Raw genomic sequence first — 19813 nt, forward strand, 5'->3', positions numbered from 1 at the left:
TAATGGCTAATTCTCCCGCTTTTGATGTTTGTTACAGTATCACATCAGACAGTGCACTATAAATCCCCTGAGGAACAGCTCCACTCATTCTCTACTTTAGGACAGGAAGAATTGTATAAACTTTTTAAATCATCTAAACAAACAACATAAATGTTAGACCCTATTCCATCTAATCTCCTAAAAGTAGTTCTTCCAGAAGTCATAGATTCACTTCTGACTATTATTAATTTGTCATTGTCATTAGGATATTTCCCCAAAACCTTCAAACTGCTTGTCAGTAAGCCTCTTATCGATAAAACACAACTAGAATCCAATGAACTAGTTAATTACAGAGCGATCTCGAATCTTCTGACTGGATTCTGTGAGGACTTCCAGTCAGGATTTAGACCGTATAATAGTACTGAGACTGCTCTCCTTAGAGTTACAAATGACCTGCTCTTATCATCTGATCGTGGATGTATATCGCTATAAGCGCTATTGGATCTTAGTGCTGCGTTCGACACTATTGACCACAACCTTCTCTTGAATAGACTAGAAAACTTTGCTGGCATTAATGGAAGTGCATTAGCATGGTTCAACTCGTATTTATCTGACTGCCATCAATTCGTTGCAGTGAATGAAGAGGTATCATATCGATCATAAGTGCAGTATGGAGTACCTCAAGGCTCAGTACTAGGGTCACGCTTTACATGTTACCTCTGTGAGATATCATCAAGAGGCATGGTGTTATCTTTCACTGTTATGCTGAAGATACTCAGTTCTATATTTCTTCACTGCCTGGAGAATCATACCAATTTGGAAAATTAATGGAATGCATAGTCGATATAAAAACCTGGATGATGAGTAATTTCTTACTGCTAAATTCTGAAGAAAAAAAAAGAAAAAAACAGATGTGTTACTTGTTGGACCTAAACCCTCTGCATGTAATAACCTAGAACACTGTCTAAGACTTGATGGCTGCTCTCACAATTCTTTGTCAGCAGTTAGGAACCTGCAACATTTACATGTAGAACCAGTTATATTTAGAACCTTGGCATCCTGAAGAATCCTTTTAATACTGAAATGGTTCTTTGTGTCAGAGTTTAGGGTTCTTTATTCCTGCCTTTATGTTTTTTAAATCTGTAACTGTCAACACTCTGCATTATCAAGTTTCTGGAGTTTAGTGATCCAACTAAAATTACACATACTGTCAACACATTCTCAACATGTAAATTATTTCATTCCTAAATTTAAATGCAAATTTAACTTTAAAATTGTATCTGGTTTTCAAACAAACATGTTCTTTTCTATTCTTTTTTAATCACATGTAAGTGGCTGAGGATACGCATCTTCTCCACTAAGTAACAGAGACATTGATTGTATAATCCATATTGTTAGAATTTTAAATAATTATTTGTTTATTACTAACAGAGGCTACCCTCTAAATATATATCATTAGGCCTACTGAGTTTCTGGAGTTCAGTCATCCAACTACACAGACTGTCAACACACCCTCAAAAGGTAAATTGTTTCTTTCTTAAAACGTCTATAATTTTAACTTTCATATTGTAACTGTTTTTTTACAAATCATATTGTTTTCTCTTTTCAGTTTAAGAGAACACGTAAGTGTGACCAGCCCTGTTCACTCCTCCTCATCAATAAGTAACATAAATATTTAATTTATGATCCTTTTTTTTTTTTTTTTTTTTTATAAATGAAAGGAGACACATAGTATACTGCTAATAATTGTTAGATCACTGTAATTTTTGCAACAAATCCAAATGTCATGAAAAAATTAAAGTACCTAGATTTTTGTTGCTGTTTTTATGTAAAACTCTAATGGACACTGCAGGATATTGTAATACTAGGCAGATAGGAGGAGAAAAAAAACTATATTAATAAAAAACAAATACAAATAAATAATGACAGAAATATTAATACACTAATATGTATGAAAAAAGTATCATTAAAAAGGTTATTTATAACACCATTAAGGTCCTAGATAGCATTTTCGAATCATGTTTCTTTATGGAACCCTAAAAAGGGTTCTGCTATTGTTACAAGCTGAAGAACGCTTTTCTGGTACTGTTTAATAACATTTTTTCTTAAGAGTAGTTGTGCTGCTTGATAGCAATCTTTCCATTGAAAGCCAGATTCCTAACATTTGTGAAATTGCATTTTTCCATCTAAAAAATATATCTAATACCATGTCCACTGCGTTCTCAAAACTCTGGCAAGAGTTAGAATATCAAAATCAACTGCGGACGACAGATCCTTTTCCTATTTAACGCCCAAACTCTGTAATATTGTTCGGGAGGCAGACACACTCTGTCAGTTTAAATCTAGATTAAAGACCTATCTCTTTAACCTGGCCTACACATTACACACTAACACATTTCTAATATTCAAATCCGTTAAAGTATTTTTAAGATGCATTAATTAAGTAAACTGGAACCGAGAACACTTCCCATAACACCCAATGTACTTGGCTTGCTACATTGTTAGAATGGCATCTATTCTAATATTATTCTGTTTCCCTCTCATTCTGAGGTCACCGTAGCCACCAGATCCAGTCTGTATCCAGATCAGATGTTTACTGCAGTCACCCGGATCCAGTACGTATCCAGACCAGATGGTGGATCAGCACCTAGAAAGGACCTCTACAACCCTGAATGTCAGCGAAGACCAGGACAAATAGATGAGCCCCAGATACAGATCCCCTGTAAAGACCTTGTCTCAGACAACCACCGGGATTCTTCTGCACAATTTGACTGAGCCTGGATTCTCCCAAGGTTTTTTCCCCATTCTGTTAGCGATGGACTTTTGGTTCCTTGCAGCCGTCGCCTCTGGCTTGCTTAGTTGGGGACACTTAATTTCCAGCAATATCGTCGACTTGATTGCACAGATAACATTTAAACTGAACTGATAAACCGCCTTTTTGCAGAGTGAAAGTCATAATTTTCTCAAAAAAACTTTTTGCTAAAGAAAAAAATAATACTAATCCCAAGAGATGAAAAATTAACCAGATTCGTTCATTCATATTCAAGGGCAAGTTGCTATGTGTGAATGGTTGTGAACCTCAGTGAACTTATAGGCCTTGAAAACCAAGTTGTGCTGGACTGGGTACAGAGCTATAAAAATCTTAAACACACAGTTCACGCTCCACCCTGATAATACACACATTACCTCATGATGGTGCAAGTGATGTGATACCAAGAGGATTTTTTTTTTTTTTTTTCAAATTAGAAAGGTTTGCCTCTTTGTAATTAGAGTAGGCTAATTGCTCTGATTGTCGCCCAGGCATGTACCCTGAATTATGGTCACCCTGATGATAGAGCAAGACTCAAGATTAGACTCAAATTCACTCCTACTTCTGCATCAGTGCCTCAGAACATCAAGTCCACTTACTTGAGCCTCTCAGCTCAAAAGACACTGAAGGGGCGGATCTCTAACAGTATCATATATAAAAATATCTTGTAACATCACACACTAGAAAAAAATACATGATTCCAGAAACATTGATCTCAGCATTTTTATTTTTTTCTAATTAATAATAAAGTCAACATGGACAGGTATAGCCCTGTGTATCAGATCACAAGAATCTGTGATGAAATAAGACAGGAGAGAAAAAGATAATTAGCTACAAATTTGGCATGGTGACAAAAAGGGGGGAAAAATAAAACAAAACAAAAAATGTACATGCAAAAAAAAAAAAAAATTGTAGTGTTATTAACTATGTAAACAAAATAAATACTTTCAGGAATATACAGCAAGAAGCCAAAAAGAAAACTGACAGATTGATGGCTGGCATTATTCAAGCCACACAGGATTTCATTCAAGGCTTAACAGTGTCTGCGGGGGCTTTACACACTGAACCAGAAATTATATTTCAGCTGTGCTTCACATCAAATCATAAAACAAATTACAGAACAAAACTGCAGGGCACAGGATGAATTTAAAACAAAAGTATATGCAAAGTGAATTGACAGCCTGTGCATCTAAATTAAATTAGATTTCAATTCATGGCATCTTTGGATCTCCTTGACCTTAGTTACTGAAACAATACTAAACTTACCAACTTCAAGAACCTTTAAGTTCAGAAAATTGTCACTGAAAAGGTAAGAAAACAGGACATCCTACAATAAAAAAAGACAAGTTTAATGGCAAAGGGACTATTTGAGGCGTTTCTTAACGGTAGCCACATCGGTCATGCTACATACATAGTCACTCTTTGATATCCCTGCTTCTGTGACCAGTGATATGAGGTATAAAACATAAGCTATGGTGATTTCATTTCAGTCATCACACTCCTCATTAATGTGATTATTACTACTAACATTATTGTGAACGGAGTACCCCCCAACCTTCCTAAATGAGTCCTAGTGGTCAGTTTGTGTTCCCTAAGAGCCGTCCGCCTGTCAAACAAACTAATTGCATGTGGTTCTGTCCTTTTTTGGGGGATCGGTGGCTAAAACACATGAAAGAAGGAACAACATTAGATGACAGTAATTCAAGGACAGTATAACAGCAGCCAACAGCGCTGATGGAAGACAGTTATTGATCGTTTAAAAAAAAAAAAATACAATAATACTTGTACAGTACAAAATCAAACGCATAAAAATGTAGTTCAAGGTAATACTTTGCCCTGCATGCACGCTGCAATAAGTTTTCTGAATTCCTTTTGGACTGTTAAGTCAGTAATATTTCGGACCAATACTATATAAATTACTAAGAGCCTGACTTTTTACAAGTCGCCTCTGGTGAAAGGCTTGGTACAACAGGGGCCATTTTAACACGAAGCACATTTTCCCAACCCAATACTCTTGAAATAAAAACCCCCCTCTATAACCTGCCCTATATCCATGAGAAGCTGGGAATAAAATATTAAAAAGACACCCTACGCTCCCACCCCAAGAAAAGCCCACCCTTAATTCCAGCAAACACGACCCATTGAAACTAAAGTTCTCCATAAGTAAGACCTCATCATTGGTCTTGTCAACATAACCTACGCTTCCTAAAATGAATCCCGCCCCTTTTCTGTCCACTGCCCCCTTTTTAAAAACAGCATGTCAGTTACACAGTTCACATTCTGTGTGATCAGCCTGGGTAGTTTCATTCACCTTGTAGAATAAACAGGATCAAAAAAGTGCTAAATGGGATTCTTTCTGACGAAGAAGAGAAAGGAGGAGTGGATGGAGGGAGAGAGGGATGAGCAAGCCAGACAGGCACAGAAGAATCCCATGGTTTGGCCTGTGCCAAGAGGCACTTACACGCTCGCATGCAGTGCCCTCTAGTGTATAACTCTTGGCTTCGCAATCTAAGGAATAAAAAAGAAGGACAAGGCGAAGGGGCTTTACATGCTGTCAGTCACAGGCCTCCCTTCACAAACTCAATCCCTCTTTATCTCCCTCCGAGTCACCTGCCAGTCCAGTCTCAAGAAAGAGTATATGTTATTTTACATACAGATATTCTTATAAATATATATTTATATATATATGGCCCTTACTGAAAGACAATGTGAGTATTTCACATTGACAAAAGTACCATAATCTCTATACAGCTAAGTGGAAAGTGGTGTCAGTGTAATTTAACAGGCAGCGCTTTAGTCTTCTACTTGTTGCACTTATTCAGAAGAATAAAAATAAAAAAAAATCTCCCGAAAAAGCTCTTTGTATTTGCAAAACGTCTGCCTCTTGGATGAATGCTTGCTACCCTTCTGGATTTGCCGTCCACACATTTTCCTGAGTTATACTTGAATCACTGTAACAGACGATTTCAGTTCTGGGCAACTCCCTGCCATTGCTTTTTCATAGTTACTTTTACATGCTTGTGAATTCAATTGCTAAAATGTACGTGAATGACTTTCGGAAAAAATTAAGCAGAACTAATTTTGCATTTTTGTCTATTGATCAACAGAGCGGAACTAAAAGTCTACGGAGCATTAACAAAGGAAATTGAAAAACAGAAGAACGTAATAATGCAAAATGCAAGCCAAAGGAGGGCGAAATTTCATATTAACAATGGCGGTGAGAAAAACATTTCTTAAAACCTTGACAATTTCATTGAAGTATGAGAACTAAATAATAACAATAATAATAATAATAACAATAACAACAACAACAACAATAAAGACAGCATGACAAATAAAACTAGGGAACCTCCATCTGAGCATCTAGGCACATGAGCCCGTTCACCTGTAGCTTTGGCTTGTTGGGGTTTTGGAGCCACTGCTGACTGGGTCGCTGGCGTCAGCCAAGAGATTGCTATACCCTGAGAATTCGGAGACTGATGTGTGTAAGTGGTGAGTCACCTCTCCCCCCGAGTCACTGCTGAAGGCCAGGGACACTCTGCCCCCTTTAAACTGCGCCCCGAAAGCCTGGGCAAAGTTCTCGATCTGATAAGGAGCCTTGGCTGGGTCCAGCGTGGCCAGGTCCTGGGAGGCAGCCAGGGAGAATCCTCCAGTGGTGGCTGCGGCTCCGTTTTTCGGCCCTTGTGTTTCCTTCGGACCGCCCAGGTCGAGAGGCTGAGGTGTGATCTGGTAGGCGTTGGTGTTGGGGGTGTGTGGAGGCGGCGGAGGGGAGGTGTGCTGCTTCTCCAGCTGTTCGGTGAGCTCCTGGGAAGGTGTGAGCTGCTGCGTGTGCGCAGACGGCTCCAGGCTGCTCAAGTGGAAGCCCGTTGGAGGCGACGAGCCCTCGAGGAGACCAAAGTGGGACTTTGGCACAGACAAAAGGGAGGGCGAAGACGAGACAGGATGAGAGAACGAGTACTCCAGAGGTGAGGAAGTATACACATGCTTGTCTGACAAAAGTGGGCTAGGGCCTGTAAATGGTCCCGTGGTAGTCACGACAGATCCAGGACTGGAAACCAACGGGAAGCTTGCGCTGTGACTGGTCCTCTCTAGCGCCTGTAGGAGAAAACGTGAGTACTCATGCATGATTACGGATTTGTCGCCACCATTGGGACTCGACGGGGCATCCTCGGTTCCCAGCGGGTCTGTAGCATCTGTGGCGGCTGGCTGGAGCTCCACGTGATGGGGATCGGTGATGTCGAAGGTCACATCAGACTTGTGAGCGTAGTGGTCCAACAAGCTCTGGAGAACCTCATCTGGGATACCAGACTTGTCCTGCTTTATATCTCCCAGAGGGGACGCGTCCAGGAGGCCCAGTGTGGCGTCACCATCTAGGACCCCAGAAACGACACCCTGGATGACCGTCGGCTGCGACTGCAGGTGACTGACGCCTACATCATAGTCTGAAGCTCCAGAAGCATTGCCCCCATTGTTTGGCACATGGAGGTATCGCCTCTTCTTCAGAAACTGCATTGCATCATCATAGTTACTGCTGCTGGGACCAGCTTTGGCCGCTTGACCTGGAAGAAGCCCGAGGCTCTCCAAGCCTCCTGCAGGCAACTCCATGCCTCCTGGCTTGGTCTGATCCATGGGGTGAGTATTTTTCTCCAGGGACTTCCTGTTCCCCTTCTTAAAGACCATCTTGGGAGCCCGGCCGTGTTCACTGTGCATGCTGGAGCCCGGCTGAGCTGAAGATGAAGTTGTTGATACCCCAAAGTCATGCACCCCGTAACCATCTGCCCCCTGACTATGCGTCGCTCCCATAGACCCGGATGACTTTTTACGTTTTCGCTCACCCCCCTCACCAGCATTTTTGTCTTGCCCCGTTTGCGGCTGGGCGTAGCTGCATTTCCCTGAGAGATTCCGTAGCTGCCGTGTTCTCCGTCGCCTGCTGAGCCCAACTCGTGCTCTCCCCCATCCACACCCTTTTTGATGGCATCTCCACACGTCCGCTTGTGCTTCAGCAACCGGTCCGTTCTGGAAAAATACTAAAGGAGGAAACACAAATGTGAGAACACTGCTGCTCAACAGAAAGGGTTGAAACTCGTGCATGAAACGAACCTGTTGGCAGGTGTCACACTTGTATGGCTTTTCTCCACTGTGAGTTCTCTTGTGTCTTTCCATGTGATACTTCTGAATAAAACGCATGTTGCACTGATCACAGCTGAATGGCTTCTCTCCTGGAAACCGGACATCAATGAAAGGAAAGATCAGTTGTGCACCAAACAAATCTGGCTTGCAAATTTTTATGATGAAAACAGAAGTGGCTGTGAAGCATGATTTACATCTTCCCAACAAATAAGCCGGATATGAGGAAATGAAAGCTGAAGTGTGAACTTGAAGAACTTACCACTGTGGATCTTCTCGTGTCTCTGTAAGAGGTATTTCTGAATGAAGCTCATGTTACACTGAGTGCAGCGGAAAGGCCTCTCACCTGTAAATGACGGAGTTCACATGTTTATATAAAGACATCATGATGGTTTTTAATGAGGTCCATACACTTCTAAGTCTGAGTAAAATAATTGTATCAATTACAACTGAATCTAAAGTATTATTTAGCAAACCTATCTGGCTGCTGTTAAAATAGTAGTTTTCAACCATTTAGACTCCAAGGGCCTCGGTTTGTATAAAATACTTTTTTTTTTTTTTTAATTATGAGTAATCGCATCCAAGATTTTGTGTTTGTTTACACAATGTGAGTGTACAGTGTATATTTACATGTACATTATATAAACACACACATTAACATACATAAAAATACACACACACAAAAGAGTCCTTTCTGGTTCTCGAATCTGATTGGCTGACAAGAGTGCAATATTACAGTGATAACAGTGCTCCTCCAACCATTACACCCTTTGTGTCAGTCTGCTTTCAGTCTACTTGTCGTTTTTCTCACAGGAAGTGTCATGGCAGATGCCCAGATCTACTAAATTTAAAAATAATACTGCTTTTTCTGTCATGGAATGTATTTTTTTTTTTTTTTTGCCATATACAAATAGCTTTTTCGCAAACCTATTTTCATGATAAATCCTTTTAAATCTTTAAGAAATGATTCAAACAGTTTATTCAAATGTAATACAAAAAGATTTGCACTTTTGTGAACTTGACAAACCAGCTATTTTAGAACGCAAGTACCCTTAATCTCTACTTAATACTGGCTGTTAATCCTTGGAACAAATTGTTTGTGATGACACGGTGTGCACAGGCCAATCTCTACTAGCATGTGCACGCTCTGTTGTGTGAGTGTAAAGGCATGCTGACCTGTGTGTATAAGCACATGTCTGCGTAAATGATAGGAGCTCCGGAACGCTGCATTGCAGTGCTCACAGATGTGCGGTTTGGAGTTTGGAGACAAGCTCCCTCCATCTTGATCCAGCATCATTGACTGCAGAAAAAAATATTTTCAGCATTAGACAACACTACTATTATTTTATGAAGGGAAATCTTTTTCACATTTTAACAATAAGCACAGCAGTGAATAATAAATCAGTTTTATGTTGATGAAGTGTTTGTTTGCACCTTCGACTCTCCTCGTTTCCTCCGTGTCTTGCCCTCCTGTCCCTCGCCGTTTGACCTTCGACCTTTCCTCCCTGAGGATTCCTTTACCAGCCGCCCTGACAGCTGGAAGGATAACAAAGGAGGAGCAGACTAAATAAAAGACCACAAAATCCCATTCAAACACAACATTTGTGAAGCCAAAAACGGTTTTTCATTTTGTATGCATGGCATATTGAGACTCTGCCATGTTGAGATTTTTGGGGGGATTGTTTTTTTTTTTGTTTTTTTTTTATTGAAACAAACGCAGATACAGAACATCTACAATACGAACATAATAGATGAGAGACTAGTTTGAATATTAAAAGTATTGGCTAATGTGTAAGTGGCAGAAGGCAGGGTGGTAAACCTGTTATTTAGGAGTCTCTATATCTATCCCTCGAGAATCAATGACACTTTCCCTTTTTCGTGTCCATCTATGGAAAAACACCATGTGGATTATTGACCAGCTGCACATCTGAATAGTGTCTCACATTTGGGCAGTATAAAACACCAGATCGGCGAGAAACACACACACACACACAAAAAAAACACCCATGTTGAATGGAGATTAAAATATGAATTGTCCATGTGACACTCATTGTCCTTCAGATTCAGAAGGCTATGGCATATTTGACAATAGAGCGAGAAAGATATGACATTTTAAATTGGCTAGCCAAAACATATTTTACTCTTTGCTCTAGTCTGATGTCTTTAAAATGACCTCTACTTTTACAGAAAAAAGCATGAGGAAGAGCAACTGGGATAGATTAACCAACCAACCAGATACAAAAGACAGAACAAAGACATCTTGTGTGATATTCTTTATGTGCTGCTAGAAATAATCGTGAATTAGCATGAGTCATCATTTTATTAATGTAATCACAGCTGCCGTTGGCTACTGCACAAAGACAGAGCCAGATGCAGTGTCTCAATGCTTCAGCCTGATTTCCTTTCCAATCATCGGTGCTGGTGAGACGATCAATAACCCCTTCTAATGATTAAATGGCTTCACTGCCCTTATAACCTCGGAAAGGACTTAATTATCACAGTATCACATGCAAAGGTGCCGTTTTTAATTTCCGCGCACACAACTGCATGAGTCCCGTTGCATTTGACCTAGTCAAACCCCTCAATCATCCACAGAAACAGGATGACATCACTGACAGGAAGGACCATTATTTTCTGTCCTACAGTAATATTGTGAAATCTGCCTTCAGCTTGGCTTGGGATAGACTTCCACAGACCTTAAACACAAACTTGGCTTTATTTAAGAATCTAGGGAATTTGGAAATTTAGATATCAGAAAAAAAAGAAAGAAAAAAAAAACACCCATGCCCTCCAAAATTCAAGAAAAATAACCATTAGATTACTGATGTGGGACACCCACTACTTAGCACAAGTTAAGAATTAAAGAGATTTCTTTATTTATTCATTCACTGATTGAAGATTTATGGTGCTAGTGATTGAAGATTTATGGTGCTAGTACGCGTAGTAGCTGTTATTGGCTAGGGAAAACCCTATGATACCTTCTTAAATATCTGAGACTATATAAAAATCTCTGAAACTCTTTCTTTTAACACTTTCTTTAGATTAGCACCAAAAGCTGTGCAAATGAAATTATAAACAAAAAAAACAAAAAAAAACATTGACACTATCAACAAAAATATATTCCATTACAATTTAAAAAAATTTCCTTTTGAGATATTTTCCTTTAATAGGATAACTACATTCTTAAAAATAAGGTTCCAAGAGGGATTTCGTTTTTTTCTGTTTTCAGCAATGCCATTGAAAAACAATAGAGCCTTTTAGTTAATAGTTCAAAGAACCTTTCCTTTCCTTAATGTGAAGAAAACTTTATAATCTAACATTTTTCCACTAAAGAAGCTTTTGTGAAATGGAAAGGTTCCATGGATATTAAAGAACCTGTAACTTTCACAGTGTAGTGATATTGAAAGTAGGGAAGGGAAGTTCAGTAAAATATGGAATCTAGGAAATCACATGATGAGGATGCATAACATTTTTATAACAGCACAAGTAATAAAAGCATTCCTTGGTGTAATTAGCAACCACCCAGTCCAAGTATATTTTTACAGACAGACATGGGCACACTTACGTTTCCCAGACTGAGGTCTTGCACCATCAGGTTCTGATGGTTGCCCAGCGAGACCTCCAGCAACTCTCCTCCACTTCGTACTCCAGCTCCAGCTCCAACTCCCGGGTAGAGAGGCAGCCTGTAATCATGTTCAGAGACCTTCTCCTGTTTAATGCCCATGGCATGAACGTAATCTCCCATGCTTCCCATCATCCCTCCTATGCCACCTCCACCACCCATGCCTCCAGCACTCAGCCCTCCTCCTCCACAGTCCGGTGAGTCCCTCTCCTTCTTCAAGATCATTTCGTGGGGCTGCAGGTCAGCCATAACGGTTTGACTGGCCAGCCGGGTGAAGCTAGTAACAGGGGGCAGGTGACTGAACATGAGCATGCCCGGACCAAAGCCTGGCTCCATGCCACCGTTAGAGCGGAGGAACTCATTGCCAAATTTGTCCTGGATCAGGCTCATGTTGAAGGCGCAAGGCTCAGAGTGTTATCACACTCACGCTGATTCTGGAACGGGGCAACAGGGTCTGCTTCAATGCAAGGCCACCTCACTCATCCTAAACACATAAAAAGAGACCAAATAATGATTTGATTATAGTGATTCTTTACATACATGAAGTGCTCACCAACTGATTAGGCAAATAGAAACACAATTATTTTTAATACGCAATATACGGAGTAATAAATGAAAATAATGTGAAATGTGAAAAAAATTATAATATATTTGTTCACAAAACTCACTAAAGATGTATTTCTTTTAAACATTGTAAAATATTACTACAATTTAAATGAACTGTTGTCTATTTTAAAATACTTAAAAAACATTTCTTCTTAATATCAATGTTGAAATAGGTTGTGCTGATTAATATTTTTGTGGAAACAAATTTTTTTTTTTTTACAATGTAAGCCTGACTTTAAATGTATCCTTAATGCATACTTAATATAAGTATTATTATTTTTAAATGATACTTGAGTTTGACACACACACACACACACATACATATATATATATATATATATATATATATATATATATATATATATATATATTAGGGGTGTAACGATACGCGTATTCGTATTGAACCGTTCGGTACGAGGCTTTCGGTTCGGTACGCGGTACGCATTATGTACCGAACGGTTCGTTGGACTAATTAATTAAATTTGGAAAATAAAAAAGGTGTGTGAAATATAATGTTATGCGTTCAACAAGGTAGCCCAATAACCCAAACGACGTAACAGGCAACGCCCCTGACACCCCCGAAGAAAAAAAAAACCACACTTATATGTTTATGTTAGGCTACTCAGTCAGGCGCTCGCTCACTCAGTACGCGCTGAAGGCTCGGTACCACGGAGCCCCGCACGTCACCTGTAGGAGAGAAAAAACATCAATCCGTGGCGACGGTTTTGCAATCCGTCCCCTCAGTTTATAAACCATCCTCATGAATTAATAAACTGTTCACTCGGTTTAACAAATCGTACCCACGGATTAACAAACCGTGCCCACGAATTCCCAATGCGTGCGCTCAGATTGTGTAAACCGTACCCTCGGTTTTTGAATCCGTACCCACGAATTCATAATCCGTGCGCACGCTTTCGCAATCCGTTCCCTCGGATTTGAAAACTGACACGCATTTTACACTTAACAGTGAAACATGCATCTAACTCCGGCAGGTGGGGTGAGGTGGGTGGAGCTTAGTATAATAAAATCACAAAAATAAGTCTTCATGTTAAGAAAGAATTGTACACAAGCATTTCCAAAACTGTCCAAAGGTTATTTAAAAATAAAGCAATTCACAAATTATTTTATGACAAATATTTTTACTGTCTTGTACTCATTTATTTAGCCTACAAATTAAAATTATAAAAAATAACTTTATTTTTATTTGTATCATTATTATATATTATTAAACAGGTTATGCATAAGAATCTTTTATCCAAAATAACTTACAAAAGAGGAAAAAATTACTCCAGAGTCAGTCACAATGCCAGGTTTATTGCACAATAATAATCAAGTGCTATTATAGATTATCAGCAATTGAACAAGATTTTAATGCGCATCTTTCTTATTAAATCTTTGTATTCCACCTCGTACTACACTTGATAGAGAATCACTTAAGACACTTTGCTGTAAACCTATTCCACATAATAATATTCAATAAAACTGTATGTTAACACGTAGGAGTTTGCTGCATGAATCCGTGAGTACGGTTTACAAATCCGAGGGAACGGATTGCGAAAGCGTGCGCACGGATTATGAATTCGTGAGTACGGATTCAAAAACCGAGGGTACGGTTTACAAAATCTGAGTGCACGGATTGGAAATTCGTGGGCACGATTTGTTAAATCGAGTGAACAGTTTATGAATTCGTGAGTACGGTTTATAAACTGAGGGGACGGATTGCAAAACCGTCGCCACGGATTGATTTTTTTTCTCCTACAGGTGACGTCCTGGGCTCCGTATACGGACATCACCGCAGCGAATGGTGCATTTACGTTATAGCCGCGGATATGAGACCTTACTCTGTAGTGGAAAACGCAGGTTTTAAGAACATGCTTAATGTAATTGAGCCCCGTTACAATATTCCTTCACGAGCCCATTTCAGCCAGACCGTAATTCCTGCTTTGTTCCAAAAAACATAAGCCCAAATAGAGAACCAACTGAGTAAAAACACACTCAATATAAAGAGTTATAGAGTTCAATATAAAAAGAGTTACATCTTTGTATTTGTTCATAACTACTACAACAATATTACATTTAATTTGTAAAAACATTTTTATAAGGAGCTATTTTTGTTTTATACAGTATGCTGCTAAGAAAACACCATAGAAGATGGGTAAAGAATAGCTCCATCATTGTTCAATGTAAAAAAAACAAAAAAAAAAAAAAAAAAAACACATACTTTGTTAGTTTTAATAAATAAAACATTTAAATAAAAATCAAGGAAATTTATCTGCCAATTTTTTCTTTTTGCTGTATCTAAAACGTACCGAACCGTACCGAACCGAACCGTGACATCAGTGTATCGAACCGAACCGAACCGTGAATTTTGTGAACCGTTACACCCCTAATATATATATATATATATATATATATATATATATATATATTTATATATAAAATGTGTGTGTTTTTGTGACATATCAGGACACAACTCTGCATAGTGACATGGGTATGACACAGGTATTACAAGGAGAGTGTGACTTATGAGGGCATAACCCATGTCCCCATTTTTCAAAACGCTTATAAATCATACAGAATGAGGTTTTTTGAGAAAGTAAAAAAATGCACAAAGTTTCCTGTGAGGGTTAGGGCTAGGTGTAGGGTTGGTGTAGGGCCATAGAATAAACAGTTTGTACAGTATAAAAACCATTGTCTATGGGATATCCCCACTTTTCACAAAAACAAATGTGTGTATGTGTGTGTGTGTAAATACCATACTGCTCTAGATATCAGTGTCAACAGTTTAAAAAAAAAACAATACAAATTCAATCCTGCCGTTATTTTAGTATTTCCTTATTATTTTAAAGCGACATTGCTGAGAAGCAATTCAATCTTGGTTGTAAAAGTAATTTACAGGTGGCCAATAAAAGTTGTAAAAGCTGAAAATTAAGTTTCAAAAGCTGCAAGAGTGTGAATGTGCCATGGACAACCACGTCAGTCATGTTTGTGTGAAGACTCCGATGCCTACTGCATCCTTCTGAGTGCTTCTGTAATTTGGAATGTTTTCATTTCAGGTTTCTGAGGCTCTTCAAAACCAGGTCACTGTGACGGATGTTTGTAACAAAATGAACACTGTATGATGCTTTCCAAATTCATGGAAACCGTGAAGCATGTGATGCAAGCGAGTGATGTGATGATCTTTAAAAACAAATGTAGAAGCAGGAGCCGTATGCTCTTTTGATCCAGCTAACAAGTGTTTAAACTGGATTAATCAGAGGTTTGTGGGGCAGACATAAAAAACATGTCAACCTCTCTTCAGTTTACTGTGCTTTCCATTTCCTCCTTTTAACACACAAACAACAACCTATGGGAAACAATTCACTAATGACTTCTAAAGAGAAGTACTGTTAAGTACTCATAAAGATAAGGAGTAATTACAATAAGAGTGAAGCAAACAGCTCAACATTAGGCTTTCACTTTCATTTAATGTGCTTCAGAAATAAATAATATTTGTATGTATTTTATTTTTAAATGAGAGACATTACCTGGCTATAGTTTCATGGCATGAAAGCATCTATTCAGACTCAATGTAAACATATCAAAAATCACACATGCACAAGAAATCTCTAAATCATTTTGTATGTTTTTTTTTTTTATTTGTATCATTTAAAAGATTATGTATGTTTTTGCATCTTGCAGAAGTTTGAATTTGAGAGAGAGAGAGAGAGAGAGAGAGAGAGAGAGAGAGAGAGAAAGAGAGAGAGAGAGAATTGACACACTACATGTAAACAATAGTCTTTTATAGTTTACGGTCAAAATTTCCTTTGGATTTTTTCAGCTTTTAAGAACTGCCAGGTTCTCTGGTAGTGGGCGGAACTAATGAGCAAACGATTATCTCATTGGCTGGTTGAGCCTATTATCGTCCCCGTTTTGATTTCAGCAAATCAGTTCAAGCGAATGTACACAACCTGATTAATATTCATAAATCCAGCAGCTCGTTAATCCTTAGTGTATTTCATATTGGCCTTATTAGTAGAATTCGTATCATTATTATAAGTATTTTTATTAGTTTCCCCCCCCCCCCCCCCCAATTTTTTACAGAAACACTGAATGACCAAAAAGCTCAACCACCTGTCCAAAGGTCAGTTAAAATGACTAATATGCATTCATACATGGTTATCAAGTTTTAATTCTAAATATTAAAGTTCTGTCATTAAATAATACAGAATTATTATATTTTAATGCTCGACTGACCGATGTTAAGAGTATACTTTAAGATATATAAAAAAAAAGTTCCATTTTACAAACATATATATATATATATATATATATATATATATATACACATATATATATATATATATACCAGTCTGGGGAGTAAACTAAGAAATTTACTAGCCAATGGCGATTTAATTGCCAAGGTTTCCGTAGAGAGTTTCAAGGTGAAAAAAAATTACACATGCACAGACATTCACTTTAAGATATCATATGCAAAACAAACCGTCTGGTGTTTGCTCACATGCTTTATTTTGAACGTTAAGGATTAAGAGCAAGTTATAAATATAAACATGGATGCTGTGCCCTGTGAACATGTCTAACATCAGGAATGTTAGTGAATTGTGGCCTGTGGAACATTCTTCTTTAACTGTGCAACGTGTGTGTTTATGTGCGTGTGAGAGAGAGACATTTGTTATTAGGCCTACATCAATCAACTGTGGTGGTTATTTTATATGCAAGTATCATCAACTTTGAGGGCTGAAGAGTGAATATCCTGCTCTGACTAATTATGATTTTCTACAATTGACAAACTGGCTGTTGCAAATGCAGATTTACAAATGTAATCCGTCAGTAATGACCTAATCTAAAACCAATCAGTAATGATACGGATTCAAGTTTGGCAAACCTTAAGCAGCCAAAACTTAATTTCAGGACTGAAAGTAATGACTCAGACTGAGTCAGATGATGATTCAGTAAGCAAGTCATACAGGATAGGAACAACATGAGGGTGAGTAAATGATGACACTTTTCATTTTGGGTTGAACCATCGTCATTTAAAAATTAAATGGAATTACAAAAAAAAGAAAAAAGCTTCCCATCAATTTATCATAGATCCCATTATAAAATAAATTTGTTTAACAATTGTAAATGAGAGCTGGTATTTTGCAGAAATGTTTCCGTGTAAATTATGACAAGCACTATAGATTGGTTTCCATGTCTCACTCAATGTGTGTGTGTACATTTGCCAAGAGTACATCATGTTTCCGGGAAGTCAATGGCCAATTGCTCTTCTTTAGATTCCTGCGCCATCCGATGATTCATACTAATTCATTTCCCCTTAAAAGGCTGATGGATTGGATCTAAACCAGATGCTCTGGCATCCATGTCACTTCACATTTAAGGAAAAGATGAAGAATCAATAGGAGCTCATTCATCACGTGGAGAATTCATGTCCAACATTTAATAATTAGATTCAAAACATCTCTATCTTTCTTGTGGTCCCATGTTTACTTGTATCAACAAATTTTAGGTGGAATATGGGTAATGTTAGTGTCGAGATTCACAGTGTGGTTAGGTTAAGGGTGGGTTTAGGTATTAAAATGTTTATATATATATATATATATATATATATCAATTACATTCAGGTATTTTTAAATAATTAAAACCTATAACATGTGTACACAATATCTGCCCATCAAACGATTAATTTAAATGTTAGTACATAGCAGTAAAGACACTTAACATAAAGTGGGTCCAAACATATCGTGGAATAAAAAAAGGCGAAATAAAGGAACACTTTGTCCTAGTAGATGCGTCTTTTATGTCGTTTAACCGCACGTAGCTCGCGTCTCTTTGTGTTGTGAGTGCGCGCAGACGGCACGCGACGCAGATGGTATGTAAATAGCTCGTGCATACGTTAGCCAACTGAGCTAGCTCATCAATCAGAGAGACATAAATCATTTATTTCACACGCTCAAATCAAAGCGAGTCCTATCTTGGGACACAGTGGCCATATTGGCCAGAAAAAAACACACGACTCCGTGGCACGGGACCCTGAAGTCTATACTGTGGACGTGGGAGATTTACGTTTTTGTTAGTAAGGCAGGACCGTTATGGTGGGACCCATATTAATAACTACATGCCGATCACAAAGGGCCTCGCTGCTAACGCGCTAGCTGCATCCGGCTAAGCGACGCTTAATAAATAAAATACACTAGCAAAAGTATAGAGCGTGGAACGAGCACTCATATAATATGACAAATATAATAAAACATATGCAATAATTAACTAAAAAGCACTTTGCAAAGTCGAAATGTGCTTTTGTTTTACACCACACGTTCACAACAAGAAATGAAGACGTATAGAATATGGACAATGGCACTGCTGTGAGTGCGACAGCGCTTAGCCATAATAAACAGCCCCGTGCAACTCCTACGAACAATTGATGCTCCGCGTCAAGCTACGCGGCTACATGCTACACTGCGTTGCGCTTTGTTGTCTACCACGCTGGCGTGCGCCTCTCCGACGCTTCAAACTTAACGCAAAGCGGATCTCAGGGTTTCGCTTACCAGTGCATGTCCACCGTTGTCTCTCCGTGTGTGTATTTCCCCCCTCAATCAATCCTTTTAACATTCAGAGCCCAAACATTGTTCTCCCGCAGCTGCTGCTTTCCTCCATCTTGTCTGAGCGCGGGGAACTGTGGGTAGAGCCGACGGGTCCTGCGAGGAGACAGACGATGTGATCCAGGGCATTGGAGCAGCGTCCGATAATAAACTACCGCACAGAGGAGCACACACTAGACCTATTGAGACAGTTCAGCTTTGCATTATAGATTGTATCAACGCACACATCTACTGTGGATAGGTTTCATAAATAGTCTACTTTTTGGCAACCTTTTCACACCCTTGCATTCACAGAGGAAGACGTTTCTGCAAAGACTGTTTTTCACAATTTTCTCTTTGAAAACCTATTCCCCATCTTATTCTCCCAAGACTGTGTTTGTGTCTCAGAAATATGGTGGTATACCGTTGGGTCTCCCAAAATTAGGACACAGCACATAGACCGTTTATATGGCTCTCAAATTAATAGGATGGCTGTGACACAATTCATTAAGCTGAAAAAAAAGGAAAATAATCCCTCAAATAGCCTCTTTATTAACTATTAGACTATCATAATTGCAAGCAGAAATTGTGACACTAAGAAAAGATCCAGATGGGGAAACAAATTCATGGAAAAATCAAAGCCTATTTTGAAGTCTAAGATTCTATATTGTATCCACTTTCCACAAAATGACAAACTACTGCAGCCAATATTTGTGTTTCTTTATTTTATAATTTGCTTTGCTTAAATGCCTGAAATATGTATGTGGCATAGGCATATATAGGGATAATACATCATTTCAATCTGAAAGTGTGAAATCTATCCTATCTCTGGACCAGATAAATGTGCACTGAACATTCTTTTCAGACGTTATAGTCTGACAATGTTCTGTCATAGATAGATCTGCGTGTTCATATGTGTTTAATACTTCACTGTATAATTCATTTGAAACACTGTTATGACTAAAATCAGACAGTAGTTCAATCATAACCAACCACAACAAACTCATTATAGAAAGACCTTTAAGCTCCAGACTTATCTTATCATAGATTTATTGTTCTATTTAAAATTAATGTATGCAACAGAATTAA

At 38.5% G+C, this 19813-nt stretch overlaps 1 pseudogene; it reads right to left on the reverse strand.

Annotated features, from left to right (window-relative positions):
* Positions 1-3493: 3493 nt before the first annotated feature.
* LOC113097495 (zinc finger protein 281-like) lies at positions 3494-18891 on the reverse strand (annotated as a pseudogene).
* Positions 18892-19813: the final 922 nt, after the last annotated feature.

This window comes from Carassius auratus, unplaced genomic scaffold, assembly GCF_003368295.1.
Source record: "Carassius auratus strain Wakin unplaced genomic scaffold, ASM336829v1 scaf_tig00216320, whole genome shotgun sequence".
In the NCBI taxonomy this organism is placed as follows: domain Eukaryota; kingdom Metazoa; phylum Chordata; class Actinopteri; order Cypriniformes; family Cyprinidae; genus Carassius; species Carassius auratus.